At 38.4% G+C, this 13,261-nt stretch overlaps 1 protein-coding gene across 1 annotated transcript in view; it reads left to right on the top strand.

Annotated features, from left to right (window-relative positions):
- Positions 1 to 13,261, top strand: part of LOC133498371 (protocadherin-9) — a 258,441-nt gene that overhangs the window by 63,299 nt on the left and 181,881 nt on the right. The gene's annotated exons all lie outside the window — the stretch shown is intronic.

Below are 13,261 nucleotides of genomic sequence, written 5' to 3'. Positions count from 1 at the left end.
GCACTATCCCAACTCCCACAAGCCTACTTTAGACTTTTGAAAGTCATTTATTCTGACCACATTTGAAGTACAACAGACTCTTTGAAGCAAACGTCTTTCAGTTTAAGTGATCATTGGGTTCTGGAGTGCCTACCTTCTTCCTTTGTAACCACAAATCCTTAAAATCCTACAGGTTTAATGTTGGCTGAGTGATTTAGCTATTAATCGCATCCTGGAGACAGTTTATCTGGACCATTGGCCCCACTACACTTGACTTCATCTAATTTAGCAGCATTATAGCTTGGGTAGTGCAGATAACATCTTTGCCTTTATTAACTGTGGATTACCTGATGCGGCCCCACTGTTGTCTCATTTCATCGGAGCTAATATTAATTCTTATCGCTTTATGATTAATCACAGACTTGTCTTGGTCCTCTCGGTTGATCATTTGTGGAGTTTAATGCTGATTTCCATATTTATGAGGGTAAAAAGGCAATGAACAGCACACCGAGCTGGCAAATACGTTTTTGTTCCAATAAAATGTTTGAACGGCGTACGTTGGCTATTCTTGACATCTAAAGTTTGTGTAAACATTTACAAATTACATTATTGAACAATACGTGTTTCACTTTAAGGTTTGATATACAGTTTATGGCACTATGTGTGTCATTGGAACAAAATCATTACTCTTGAATATATTTGTACAGTATATTGGCGTTATTCAAAAGTAAAAACTAAAATGGTCTTTCATTTCCTGCATTTTCTTTTCCAACACATTATATTGGCAGTGACAGGAATTCCTGTTTTTTTCCCAATTGGACAAGGAAAGGATAATATCGACACATTTTTTTGTTGTATTTTCTTAACCCCCCAAAAATGTCTTTTCTGTATTCTGTTGTGTGTTATACTTCATATGTACACGCATGTCATTTTCTATATTCATGATTTGACATTGAAGTGAAGGTTAGATCTAATTAAATCTTACTTCTGTTAATAAAGTAACATAGTTATAAAATAATCCATGCAAATTACCATCACGAGGGACTGCAATCAATAATACAAATATCTCTGGGGTTGTTATTTGTTTTTGTTTTGGAGGCATTGCCATTTAATCAATCTTTTTATTTACATTGTGTATACAGTCACATAGTATAGTTGGTTGATCATTTATGTTTTTCCCAAAGGCTAACAGTAGCCTTCTATTACCATTGACAATGTGTTATGTAGGTCTTATTCACTTCACATGTAAAATATAAATCTAACCATAGTGAAGATAAACATTGTCCTGATTGAGGGAAAATTATACGATACTTGGGGTCAGCACATCAAAGTTTTCCTAAATCAGCTAAAAAAATCAAATCAACGATACGTTTGCTGCTGACCACTTTTATATACAGTATACCCCTAAAATTGATGGATAGCAAAGTTTTAAATCAGTAGTCAAGGATTTAAATTTTGCTACAATGTTCAATAAAAACATGGAAGATGACACGCACGATTTGCTTTTGCAGGCCACATAAATGTAATGTCACGGGTCGAGTCTGGACCTTGAGTTTGACACCTGTGTTGTATGCTAAAAGCGTAAAACCCATTAGCTTTAAGACCTGAGTTGCTCAAACACTATAGCAGCTGTTCCATTTCCCAGATGGATTAACTGGCAATGTCCTACATTTTCACTAGTGTTTCTATAATGTACAATAGCTGGCATAGAATGAAGTCATTTGCCACTCACTTTACATTTGCACTATGTCCCACCTGGCGGCTGCCGGATTCAATCTTTCCCTCATTTTCTTTCTGCGCAGAAAGAATTGACTCTACATCTGCAATAAACTCAGGTAAAGTAGTTATCTTGGGAATTAGATAGACCTCATCCTGTAAGTCAGCCTTTTCATTATAACCCTTTCTATAGTGACACACATCAATTACTATGAAGTTTAAATTACTTTAAATTACACCCTCACTGCTCTCTGCAGTATAAGAGGGGCCGGTTTTATGTAATTGAAAACTGTACTAAAATTGGTACCAGTTTTGCAATGCTTTAATGTGAAATCTCTGGTTGACTTAAAGAACCTCAGCTTCAACACTTTCTATTTTGAGACAAAGCGCTGGCTTTCGGATGAATAAAGAACATCTAATGAGACAAAGAGTTAAAATGATGGAAATGTACAAAAGGCACATCCCGGCATTCACCGCTAAAAATATGGTTGTGAAGATTTGTGAAACAGGTGCCGTTAGTTTCCTTAACAGAATAATTGGAGGTTACCCCCATTGTTCTGCCTTCCTGCCTTGTCATTTGGATTTATTCAAATACCAAATTGTGTAATGATGTGCTGCATTTACACCGGGAGTGAGCTGAGAAAGAGGAAAAGATCTATATATAGTTCTGTAATTGTTTCGTACAAACCGAACCATGCACATTTATATCGAAACATGGCCAATTCCTTGTGACAAGTTATTTTCTTGAACTAGAGATAGATAGATAGATAGATAGATAGATAGAGATAGATAGATAGATAGATAGATAGATAGATAGATAGATAGATAGATAGATAGATAGATAGATAGATAGATAGATAGATAGATAGATAGATAGATAGATAGATAGATAGATAGATAGATAGATAGATAGATTATCTGTCTGTATTATAGATCAAGAACATTTATATTATAGACCAAGAACGTAGAACAACAGATAACTGATTACAACTTGTTTTCCGGTGGGGGGGACTTCCCCCCAAATGACCACTTACCAGTCTCATTTGTATTACAACTGCATCAGCCTGCAAATCATCAGGCTGTAATGGGGGAGAGAGCAATGCCACCACAGAATGATTTTCGCCTTAATATATTAACACACTGAAGTAAAGAAGGTTTTGATTTGTTTTGTTTTTCTCTAATATGCCTCTTTTTATGAACAATTCAGTTTATAGACAACATTTTCAAAACAATATTAACTCATCTTCGGTTCATCAACAGTCTTGGCATTGGCACAGAATCTCTCAGTCGTGCTTTTTCTTGTGCCCTGTACAGTAAACATTTTTTTTTTCCTGCAGATCACTTATTACAGATATTTTTTTTGGCTCTAAATTAGCCCAAAGTATAATTCCAACGATAGTGGGATTAGGAACCCTAATCATATTACTCTTGAATGTTCGGGGGCAGTTGCCTACTTTTAACTCCCTACGTGTGGCTAAATGGGTGACTGCATTGCCAAATTAAGGAACTAAATTTTGAGAAGAGGTATAAAAAAAGCGATATCCTCGCAAATGTATCGAATTCCAAACATCAGTGAAGTTCTACTGAGGTTCAACTATTTAATTTTCAGTAGCGATGATCTACAATTTTAGTTCACTTATGTACAGGTTCAGTTTAGTTAATGTCATGGATTTTCTTCACCACTTATCCTTACTAGGGTCACAGGTGATCTGGAGCTTTTCTCAGCTGACTTTGGCAAGAGTAGGGGTACACCCTGGGCTCGTGGCCATCCAATTGCAGAGCGTAATTTATGCACACATTTTATTAGGTGAGTCAGGAGAAGACTTGGTACAGCGGTAACATTTGTTCATGTGTCATGTCCTTTCACTTATAAAGACAGTAAACCCCTATATTGCGATTCACACTTTGATTTCCTGTTATGTCAAAATATTGTTTTTCCATCCATCTAATCAGCCATTTTTTTTTGCTGATTATCCTCACGAGGGCCAAGGGGATTACTGGGGCCTATCCCAGCTGTTGCCAGCCAATTGCAGGGCACATCGAGACAAACAGCCGCACTCACAATCACACCTAGGGGCAATTTTGAGTGTCCAACTAATCTTGCATGTTTTTGGGATGTGGGAGAAAACCGGAGGGCCCACAGAAAACCCACACAGGCATGTGGACAACATGAAAACTCCACACAGATGGGGCCAGGATCGAACCTGGGATTACAGAACTGTGAGGCCAACGCTTTACCATCTGATCCACCGTGCTGCCCCATTATTATTATTACTTTTTTTTTTAATTCTTTTCAGTCATGTAAGGCAATTGATAGTATTAAGTAGTATTTCTAGGATGCAAACATTTTATTTTTATACTCTATGTGTTATTAATTTTTCAATATGGCAGTTTTTTATCCATTGCTCTTGTAGTCTCTCTCTCTGCCTAAAACATTTAAACAATCTCTATCTATCAATTTTCTGAGCTGCTTATCCTCAGAACAGTAACAGGAGTGCTGTAGCCAATCCCAGCTATCATCAAACAGGACATGGAGTACACCCTGAACTGGTCGCCGGCCAATCTCAGGCCACGGATAAACAATCATTCACGCTCACATTCACACCTATGGCAATTTAGAGTCTTCAATCAACATACAATGCATGTTTTGGGGATGTGGGAGGAAACTGAACCACCCGGAAAAGGCACGGGGAGAACAAACAAACTCCACACAGGTGGGGCTGGGATTCGAACCCCGCTCTTCATAAGTGTGAGGCAGTTGCTCTAACGAGTCGTACACTGTGTCTCCACCTAAAAGAATTTCAAGTAGAAAACAATAATTGGAAGGGCGGAGGGGTAATGTTAACCCCCATGATGGAGGGGGCTTTCCTCTCCTCAAGTCCCTGCCCAAGATAAAATACCACACAGACAGGGCATTTGCGATGTAAGGAGTGACGGTATGGTGCTACATTGTTCATACTTACTGCATTATATAGTGCTTATGCTATTTTGTAGAAGTGTCCAAATGCTTGATGATCAAATTCAGTGCCCTATATAGTGCACTCAAAATTTCCCACAAACCATAGCAAAAATGCTATATGTATGGTTATGATACAGTATATCATAATGCATTGCGTATTGAGAGAAGTACAATAATGTCGGGACGAGATGTCTTACAGATGGAGGGAGTGAATCAACCATATTTGTTTCCAAAATCTTCTTTTAATAGACCCAGAGCCTAATCAATTGACGTAATAACCCTTGAAAGGAAATGTCCAGTACAATTGGGGATAGCTTGCAAGGCCAGATCACGCAAACCATCAAGATAACATTTTTTTTTTTTAACTAACTGCAACAGCCTATTTTGTTATTGTGTGACAGTTTTGAGGTCATTAACAAACCCAAGTAGTGTCCAAAAGTTATCAATGAGCTCACTTGGTGCTCTACAAAAGTGTGCAACCCTACATGAGCAGTAGGGAGTGATGAGTGAGTGATTTTGGACATAGTAATGGACAGGGGTACCATCGGAGGGTGGCCACCCTATGAATTTGTTGGAAAGTCAGAAACATACTGTTTATACTAGTGTCAATTTCATCGACCTAATCAAAGACAGTGACGCGTTTGCATCATGAAACTAAGTGGAGTGGCTGGAGCTGTTGTGGGTTTGACACAATCTGGAGCTGAACAGACTCAAGACTGTAGAAATGATCGTGGACTTCATGAGGCATCTTTTGCCACAACTGACTGTCCAACTGCCCGGTGTCGACCGTCGAGACCCTCACGTTCTCTGGTAATTACAGTCTTTCAGGACCTGAAGTGGGAGACCAACATCAACCCCATCCTCAAAAAGGTGGAGCAGAGGATGTAATTCCTGAAGCACTGCCTTTTTTGTCCACATACAATTGTTATCCTTGTCCTTATTCCTTTTTCTGTTTTTGTGGTATTGAACTATCAGTGCCTTGACCCAACACCACTAAACATTACGTTCAACAAATGGAAATAATCAATTCAATCTTTTTTTTTGCTCCTGAATTTTATGAGCAGTCACACGTTGTCAAACACTATTCTTTTCTTTGTACCAGGCGCAAAGATGTGTGGATGCACATATAAAGGAAAAAAAAAAACACTTGTTGGTGAAAGAATCTAGTCTTGTGATGTCAAGGAAGAGTGCATACTGTGATATCTCCAGTGTAATTAAAGAGAAGTAAAGGTCCACTGTGAGTGCGATGCTTTGGCAGCACTCGACTAATGGTAAAGCTAATTAAAGTGTGTTTTAGCCCCCTAATGAAACTCATCTCCTCGCCCACAAGTTCAGCAGAATGACTTTAAAGGCCCATGGGAGAATCAGCACTATGATACTATTTCTTACCTTTTCATGTTCCCTGTAAAAAAATTAGCTACAGTTTGCGTTAATTACTTAGAGTACCCGATCCTATAGAAGTGAGTTCTATTTTTATAATCAGTATTACCGGTATTAAAAGTTTTTTTTGTGTAGCAAGATTCCATCGAGCAGATCATGCCCTAAGACTGGCATAAATACAGATGTATTTTTCCCATCGACTTAGAATGACATTTTATGTGACCTGCATCATTTTACATTTGCGATTTGCTTGAAACACAACTAAAATGAAGGGAAACTACATATTGGTACAAAATCTATGTGGCAAAGTCAGATGGCAAAAATATGGGTGTAAACAACAATAAACATATCCATCCATTTTCTCAACCGCTTATCCTCACAAGGGTAGCGAGAGTGCTAGAGCCTATCCCAGGTGTCAATGGAGAGGAGGCAGGGTACAACCTGAAGTGGTTGCCAGCCAATCGCAGGGCACATAGAGACAAACAGCCGCACTCACATTCACACCTAGGGGCAATTTAGAGTATCCAATTAATGTTGCATGTTTTCGGAATGTGGGAGAAACCCGAAATGACGAGAGAAAACCCACGCAGGCACGGGGAGAACCTGCAAACTCCACACTGAGAGGGCCAGGATTGAACCCAGGTCCTATGAACTGTTAGGCCAACGCTTTCCAGCTGTTCCACAGGGCCGCTTCAATGAATACATAAATAAAGGAAAGTAGAATGGGGCTCCACTGCTTGCTGCACTGTAATCTGTTTTTGCTGTTTTGAAATACTGCGGATGTGTGGTTTGGGTAGATCCGTTTGTGTGTATGTATCCGTGTATTTTGATGGGGTATATTACCCTATAGTGAACTTAGTGCGTGAAATGTGCACTATAAACATGCATTGCACTCTTAATGTAAGTGAGAGCTGCCATGACAGACACACGAGTGTATTGCCATTTAAAATTTGTAGCCTCAGTTAACAACTCTGACCATTTTTTTTTTTTTTTTTTAGCAAATCAACAAAACTGCTAGCTGATGATGCATTTGATACTCAATTTTACATGTACCGCACATGACAGTAAATGAAAAGCACAGGTGTTTTGACTGTTTCGATGGAGGCAGGAAAATGTGTCAGTAAATAAGTTTAGCAAATGATAAATCCTTTATCAATGATGAGTTTGAGTCAAACACACGTACCTGCTCTTTGTGCTTCAGCTCTGTGTTGATGTTGGCCATTTGGATGTCAGCTAAAGACAGTGATTTATGCTTGGGGCTTCATACAGAGTAGCCTCATTACACACAGCCATTTTAAGAATCAGCACATAATTACAGTATACATCATAGACCTCATGGGGCCTCAAGATTCAGACCATTTTACTGGCTTTAGGTAAAATATAGGACACATGGCCCCAACAATGCAACAACAACAAAAAGAAAAAGACGTTTTCATGGATGGTACGGTGGAGCAAAGTTTAGAGCATTGGCCTCACAGTTCTGAGAACTGGGGTTCAAGTCCGGCCCCCTGCCTGTGTGGGGAATGTGTGTTGTTCCAGACACTCTGGTTTCCTCCCACTTCACCAGACTCTTAATTGACCCTTGGTGTGATTGTGTGGCTGTTTGTCTTTATGTGCCCTGGGATTGGCTGACTTCAGTTCTGGGTGTTCCTCGCCTCCTACCCTAACATAATTGGGAAACGCTCCAGCATTCCCGTGACCCTTGTGAGGATAAGTGGCTCAGTTAATGCATGGATGGATGGGTATTTTAATTTAGCAGGATTTCCTCTTGTAATGTCATTAAACAGTGGTGAATTTGCATTTTTTTATTGTTCTTCTGTGCCAAGTCATTATAGTTAAAGATTATCCTGCTAACGATTTATCTTGATTCAGTACTAAATGTAAAAGAGTCCTAGTCCTTTGAGCACTGTAGAATTGTTTTAAATAAAATTACTTCTATGTTTTAAAGTATTTTGTGTAACTCTTGAGCTTACATCATATTATATCCCTTTAGACCGTAATATGTATTTAGAAAATTACTATCTCCACAAATGATAAGAAAACATACAGTTTTCTAACTTTTTGTTTTGTTCTAATCTTTATTAAAGGGAACATTAACTCGTGCCCGAACTGAACTGAACCCTGAATATCTGGACCTTCGTCCCCGAGCTGAGCTCAACCCTGAATATTGGACCCCTTGCACCCCCTTAGTGAGTACCAATGGTCCTGTTTGTGATTAATCACCATCCATTCATACATGTCATTAAATTGCGTACCCGGTATATTAAAACCAATACTAATTGAATTTTGCCTGTTTAATACAACTGACTTTTCCCAAATTCAGTGAAATGTTTACATCTCATTCAAATCATTCAAGAATGCTGAGTCTTCTTTGCAAGTTCAACATTGCCTGCTTCTTTCCCTTGGCAAGTATTCTTCACCTATAAGGAGTTGTGTTACATTATAGTTAGAACATCATTAGGTTCACTGCCTAACATGATGAAAATATCCTTGCCAAATTGTTCGTCTCATTAACTCCATACTTGGAAAACACAGCATGTGATCGTCATTTGGGTCTTGGAGGAGATTGCTTTTATTGTTGCGCATGGACACAGGTGAATCTTAATGATGTCACTTTCTCTAACATGCCATTATCAATACAGCTCATAAACAAAGAGTAGATTCCTTGTGGACAAGGCCCTTTCCCATATTCTCCTTCCATTATAAACAGTATCGTCAAGTCAATTTGCTTCCATGCCTCAGTGATCCGCTTTGAAAATGAGACATGCTTTTGTTGTACATACATCTACTGTATATACACCTGGCCAATGATTCCCCACTGTGATTATGAGCCCACGAAGCCACTATAATGTGAAAACAAACACCCACAGGTACCATGCATGCCTATATTGAAGTTCCACAAAGATAATAAAGAAGTAGAGACACACAAAAAGGTAATGCTGTTGACTGGCTCCACATTAACCAGTAATCTGTCCAACTTTTGACACCAATTCAACACCAATGTAATATCTGTTGCCATCCCATATAATTATTTCATGACTTGTAATTGCTCAAACCCATCCATTCTTTCTAAAAATAAATAATTCTTCCAAAAGAGGGATTAGTCAATATTTTATTTGTTATATAAATGGAAAACCTGATTCACGTCATACAAAAGACATCCAATTGTTTTTTACTAAATCTCTCTAAAAAAAAAAAAAAGCAACAACAAAATTCCATATAAATGTATATTTAGGAACACAAATAAATAACAAGCATTACATTATTTGTTCCATGTAATTATTGTTCCCTTTAATTTTTTAGGAGTGGTCCCTTTGACCACTATGCACAACATCAGACGAGTTATCCATTGAAGTTGCATGGCTTATTAAAATAATCCGATTACAGCATTTACATTCCCATCAGAACAATTTCATTGAGAACAATTTTATTTACTGTATTTTCACGACTACAAGGCACACTTAAATGTCTTGAATTTTCTCCAAAACGGATAGGGCGTCTTAAAATACAGTGCGCTTTGTATGTGTCTTAAATACTGGAATTGCACCCACATCTGCGCCTTTTAATATCGTGCGCCTTATAACCGTAAAAATACAGTATATTAGATATTTGCAAACTTACAATGAAAATGTCCCAAAAAAATGTTCCTTTAACTACACAAATAAATACATTGCTAACCAAACTTAGACAACTATAAACTATAAATATGAAAGCCTGCTTCAAAATTGATTTCATTTCTTAATTTACAATCATATCTCTCATTTTTTTTCTTGGTATAAAACTGAATTATTGTTCGCACAACATGCTGACAGCTGAATGATCCTACCAGTTTGATGATGAACAATTTTTTTCTGCCTGTATTTAAAATAGAAGAACTAGCTTGTTGTGCACTGTATTCTGTGCTTTCAGTTTTTATGAATATGTGCCAAGGTGGAACTTTAACGTTACTAATTGACTGATTAATTGATCTTATATATTAACTGATTAGATACAAAAATTAAAAGGCATAACTTTGCTACATCATTTTTCTAATATATTCTATACCAGAGTATATCATGCACTTTGCCAAGTGATTGTAAATTTGTTAACCTAACAGCAGATGTTGATGGCTACAGAACATTGACAAGAATTTTAACTTGCTCTGGGTTCGATTTGTTGACCAGTGTCAACTCGTTCCTTTTCTCTTTGGCAGTCTCCCCCAAAGAAGTACCAATCCTGATTTCCAATTTACATCTGGGTATAATTGTAATTCCTTTCAAATCACTTGTGCGGAATGTGACCCTTGGGGTAGTGCAGTTTCCATTCCATCCACACATTTCCTAACGTAAACATTCTTTCTACTTTGCATCTGCAACACAATTTCCAGACCAGACCTTTCTCACATGAAAAAGAGAAAATCTCATCCGGTTTCACTGTTTTTTCTTCTACTTGCTCATATTCCGACAGTCATAAGAGCATTTGTTTTTTTTACTTCTTTAATTTCACCGCAAGGGTAAACAGAAGTAACATGTCTCACTCATCTTTGCTCCGCTATGCCCCGGCCGTTTTGCTAACTCAAGACAGTTAGAGAGGGGCGTATAAGGACGCTGTCATTGTAAACATCATTTGATGGGCTGCGTAAGAACATAGGTGAATCAGATGCAGCCAGTCACCCCTCACTTATTGAAACAGATCCTGGTTAGCACTTGGATGGGAGACCGCCTGGGAATACCAGGTTCCGTAAGCTTTTCTCCCCGGCTAAATACAGAGGGGTTGCGTCAGGAAGGGCATCCGGTGTAAAACTGTGCCAAACAAATATGTGTTCATCTAAGAAGACATGCTGTGGTGACCCCTAACGGGACAAGCCAAAAGAAGAATTCGGGTTGTGTTTATATTTATTTTTTTGTGAGCAGCGCTGAATGTCACACATGCACCTTAGAGGAAACATTGTGTGTAATATTTTGTCTAAAGTGGGTGACGAAAAAGTATTTTGCATCAAGATCAAATGTGGTTCTTGGTTTTACGAAGAATTATCTTGCCACAGACAGTAATTTTGTTCTCATTAGTTGTAGAGGCATTAAACTTTTATGACTTGAGCTTCTGCAGGTTAAATATCAACACGTGACTATGATTCACAAGACAGCGGTATGCATAGAGACTGAAAGTCTCCCCTTCCCAAACTCCCAACAGGCTGGATACAAGCCCTCAGGTACCCTTCTGTGCTGCACTGATTAGACCATAGTGGCTGCAGTCAGCACAAGAGGTCAAACGACTGCACTATAGCATTCACCAGCAATATTCTCAGTCTGGTATGATATTTTATCCGTCTGTAGTTGTGAGTGCAAGATGCTTCATTTTATTTTGTTTTATTTAACACTTCTGGCCCTTTCCACATTACGAAACCCTCCTGAGGCCCTACTTTTCTGTGAAATGCAACTTCCAGTACACTGAGAAAACTGCAAAAGCAAAATGTGCCCTGTTGTTCTGTGATTTTGTGATGAGTGGAATCCTTCACAATGGCGTGTGGAGAAAAAGGCTGTTTTAACAGATTGCTGAGACGAGAGCAGGACCGTTTTATTCCCTGTTGAACACACAACTGATTGCTGTAACCCTTGTCTTCTCCTTGGCGAGATTTTATATGGCACTCCCCTTCATCGTAGGTTCACATACGGTCACAAAAAAAACTTGTGTAGTATCATTTTTAACATTGCCTTTCATTTTTAAGATAACATGTCACAGAATTGAAAATATAAAAGATTAATTTCTTCATTACTGCATTGTTACTGTGAAAGAACGGATGCAAGTAACTTGTTGCAACATCTAACGGAAAAAATAAAAGAAAATATGACTTGTCTTTAACCCATATTCCCTCTGTTTTCTTTCCTTGTGTTCTGGGAAGTTTTGGTCATTTTGGCAAGTTTAAAAAGTTCACTGGGGTCACATCGATAAATTTTCCACTACCCTAACAGAGGACCAGCAGTAGTATTTGGTACAGTGATCCCTTTTTTATTTTAGGGGTTAGTTTCTGGACCTCACCCGCATTAAGTGAATTCTGCGATGTTGTATCCATGTTTACTTTTCTTTGACATATTTTGTGGGTGTACAAATATCCTGGTCCCACACTTATTATTCTTTCCCACACTCTTGTTAATATCATTCAACAACATTCCATATACTTTCCTACTTCCTAAACTCACTTCGTATATTTTTTTATGGTTTCTTCATAAAAAAAAAAAATATTATAGTCAAAGTCTCTCGGCCTGCCAATTTTGTTACGTACGAAAATGATTCGTTATGAAGTATTCATCTTTTTAGTGAACTCACTGAACCGAATCACCTCATGAAAAGCTTTGTTCTTTTTGCTTGGCTGCCACCCACCAGGTGTGAGGTGAGCGAGTTGCCTGGATGCAGAGATGGAATTGTTGAAGCGTTATGTCACTCACATCTGAATATTCGGTGAATAACCAATGAGCAGGCTGTGTGCAGGGAGGGGTGGTACTGATTTGTGACTCGCCAGTGATGTCACTCACTTCGGCGAATGACCAATAAGCAGCCAGTGTCAGGCAGCACCATGCAGGCAGAGGAGGGACTTAAGTGAACTGAGTGAACTGAAGTGAACTGAACTGGTGGACTGAGGAATTAAAGAGTGATTCGTTCATTTGGGATTTGTGATAAGGTGCGATGATCTAGTATGATAAATGATTTGTTTGCCAGAGGAACACCGTACTCCGCAGTGAGCGTACTCTTGAGTGATTTTAACAACAAGTCCTGACATCCTCGCTGGGATAGCTTTTGCTAGCATCCGTTTGTTCAAGCTCACAGCTAATTTTGAATCAGTCAACCACATAAAAACAAGCACACATTTAAAATACATGTAAATTAATAATAAATTTATATATGTGCACGAATCATTCACTCTGTGTATCTAATGAGATTATTGAAGCCTTTTTTATTTGACAATAATAATAATAATAATAATACATTAAATTTATATAATGTTTCTCAACACTCAGACACTTTCCACTAATCAGATGCCAATAACAGTAAGGTGAGTGAGCAGGAAGGGTAGATGTGGCACGTGTTGGTGTTACAATGCTGTCCACCCTTGGAACGCAGAAGTCACAGCAGCTGGTGAGAGAGTCACTGGACGTAAGTGGACCCGGAAGAATGGTCAGTAGCTGAGCTTGCTGCATACAATTTTTTTTTATTTTTATCTCGCTGCCTTTCTTACTTGAAAGGTGTGTTCTG

This window comes from Syngnathoides biaculeatus, chromosome 3 (assembly GCF_019802595.1).
Source record: "Syngnathoides biaculeatus isolate LvHL_M chromosome 3, ASM1980259v1, whole genome shotgun sequence".
In the NCBI taxonomy this organism is placed as follows: Eukaryota; Metazoa; Chordata; class Actinopteri; order Syngnathiformes; family Syngnathidae; genus Syngnathoides; species Syngnathoides biaculeatus.
Note: the sequence above shows the minus strand (reverse complement) of the source record. Positions and strands in the feature narration are given on the sequence as shown.